Genomic DNA, 3,091 nt, shown 5'->3' on the forward strand with positions numbered 1-3,091 from the left:
TGAGGGAGGGAGGGAGGGAGGGAGGGAGAATCAAAATAATACATTGAACTTTCAGAAGGAGAGAACAGAGCTGTGATTACTGGAGGTGGGAAAGGGGGAGGTGGAAGGGGTTAGGGAGAAACAGGCTAATGGACACAAAGCATTATTATGTTTTACAATGATGAATATGCTAATTATCTTGATTTGATCATCACATATTGAACACAAATACCAGTAGTCAACTCTGTACCCCACAAATATGTATAATCAATTATATTTCGATTAAAATAAAAATTCTTTTCAGATAAGCCACTGTAAGACTAGGAGAAGGTATTTGCAAAATATACATCTGACAAAGGACTTGCATCCAAAATACACAAAGAACTCCTAAATCTCAACAATAAGAAAACAAACAACCCTATTAAAAAGTAGGCTGAATATCTGAACGGACACTTCACCAAAGAAAATATACAGCCAGTGAATAAGCATATGAAAAGGTGTTCAACATCATATGTCATTAGTGAATTGCAAATGAAAACAATGGGACCACTACACACCAATTAGAACTGCAATAATCCAAAACACTGACAAGATCAAACATTCATTCTCTCATTCATTGCTGGTTGAAATGCAAAATAGTACAGCCACTTGGGAATACAATTTGGTGGTTTTCTCACAAAACTAAACTTAGTCATACCTTATGATCCAGTAATGACACTCCTATGAATAAACCCAAACAAATTGAAAACTTACATCCACATAAAAACTTGCACATGAATATTTTTAACAGTTTTATTCATAATTGCCAAAAATTGTAAACAATCAAGATGTCCATCAATGGGTGAATGACAATCTATGGTATATCTATACAAAGAAATATTATTCAGTGATAAAAAATAAATGAGCTATCAAGCCACAAAAAGACATGGAGAGCCTTGAAACATATTGCTAAGTGAAAGAAGACATATTGAAAAAGCTATACTCTTTATGACTCCAACTCTATGACATCTTGGAAAAGACAAAACTATTGAGACGTAAAAGGATCAGTGGTTCCCAGAAGGAGGGAGTAGGGGGAGGGATGAATAGATGGAGCACAGAGGGTTTTTAGGGCAGTAAAACTAATCCATATTGCACTGTAATGGTGAATATATGACATAATGCATTTGTCAAAACCTGTAGAACTGTACAACAGCAAGAGTAAATCTTCAGGTGAATTATGAACTTTATTTAATAATAATGAATGTGTCAATATTGGTTCATAAATAGTAACAAATGTACCAAACCAGTGCAAGATATTAATAATAGGGGAAATTATTTTGGGGGTGGGTGGGGGGAGAAGGGGTTTATGGGAACTCTCTGTACTCTGTTCAATTACTCTGCAAACCTTCAAACTGTTCTAAAAAATAAAGTCTGTTAGAAATAAAAAAATTAAGAGACAAAGAGTAATCACAACTCATAATGATGAACATGATAATAATATTGATTTGATCATCACATACTATACACAAATACTGATAGTTTACTCTGTATGCCATAAATATGTATAATCAAAAATAAATAATGTTTTTTAAAAAAAAAAGAAATAAGAAAATTAAATACATGGTAAAGTTAAAAAAAAAAAAAAAGACAATTTACTGCTCTGTCAGGATTGTTGAAACCAGCTCTGAGAGCTGCAATTATTTGCTCCTGTTCATAGCCCATTGACATGATCTCATTACCATATTCTTTTAAGGTCAATCTCTCATAAATGCTCTTGTTGCAGCTTTAAAAAGATTTTACCGAAAAAATTCTCCTAGTGTGCCGTTGGTTGGTACCGGACAGGTTGTCACTGGTGTCCTGCTGGCTTTTCTGCTGGTCTCTCTTATGAAGTTGCACCAGCAGGAGCAGGTTCAGAAGATGCTGTTCTGATGCTGGAATGATTGCTACAGATGCACAAGTGGAGCCAAAGCAGGGACAGATGTTGGGACTTGAGCCACAGCTGCTGCTGTGGATGAACCAACTTGCAGCAATGGTGGCAGGACTTGATCTCTGGGTTGTAGATGTTGCTGGTGGTGTTGCCACTGCTTTGGGATTTGTCACCATAACTACCAAGAAGTTTTTCTCATTAAGATTATATTCTTTGAAAGCAGTAGAATCATTAGGGTTTTGTCTGCAGAAATTGATTTTTGTCTCACTATCTAAAATGCATTATTCACCTTTTATTGCAAAGCTGCAGCCAGTTTCAAAGAGTCTAGCTGCACTGAGCTGAATTCTGGAACCCAAGCCCTGACTGAGCCTGGAGCACACAGTCCACATCACATCACCAGAGCCAGAGTCCTGTCCCCCACCCCCATGTCACATGCATTGTCCAGGCCTCTAGAAAGCATTTCTTTCCTAGACCCACTGCCATACACTGTGCAAATTACTTTTTAAATGACTGAATAGAATCAGTGTCTCTTAGTTTAAAAAGAAAAAGTAAGAAAAAATTCCTCCATTAGTATAATAGTATATACATCACCTTAAAATAAGAACTTTAGACTAATGAGCCACAGTTCAGACTGGGGAAATTATATCACATTATATTTTTTAAAACCGCCTTTCAGTTTTCAGCATTTATCATCCAGTACTGGACAAATAATAATACCCAAATTTATATAACAGAGAGGCTTGGGGAAGAACAAGTTTAATCAAGGGTTCAGTTTTGTATGATGTACGTTCAAAGTGCTTGTAGGTGTCCATGTGGAGCTGAGTAGGCAGCTATTAATTCTAAATTTTTATAGAGATAGCATGAAAGCCATGGGACTAAAAGAGATTACCTAGAAGGTGAATATAGATAGAGGAGAAAAAAAGTCTCTGGGGCAGACCAATTTAGAGTAATTTAGAGTAAAGTGAAGGCAAAACAAGACGCAGAACAAGATTCCAGACAAGACTGCAAAGGAGAGGCCAGTAAGATAGAAAAAAAAAAAAAAATCGAGCGCGAGGAGGGTCCTGGCATGGAGCAATGGAAGTGCTTCAAGAAGGAAGAGATGATCACTTGTGTCAAAAGCTGTTCAATGGTTTGAAAGCTGTTTTTAGATTAAGCAATATCAGGACTGAGAATTGACTGTTGAGTTTGGCCTCATAGAGATCACTG

At 36.5% G+C, this 3,091-nt stretch overlaps 1 pseudogene; it reads right to left on the reverse strand.

Moving 5' to 3' along the window:
* The window catches only part of LOC103590036, a 3,002-nt pseudogene extending 890 nt beyond the window's left edge, over positions 1–2,112 (reverse strand).
* Positions 2,113–3,091: the final 979 nt, after the last annotated feature.

This window comes from Galeopterus variegatus, unplaced genomic scaffold, assembly GCF_000696425.1.
Source record: "Galeopterus variegatus unplaced genomic scaffold, G_variegatus-3.0.2 Scaffold758, whole genome shotgun sequence".
Lineage (NCBI taxonomy): Eukaryota > Metazoa > Chordata > Mammalia > Dermoptera > Cynocephalidae > Galeopterus > Galeopterus variegatus.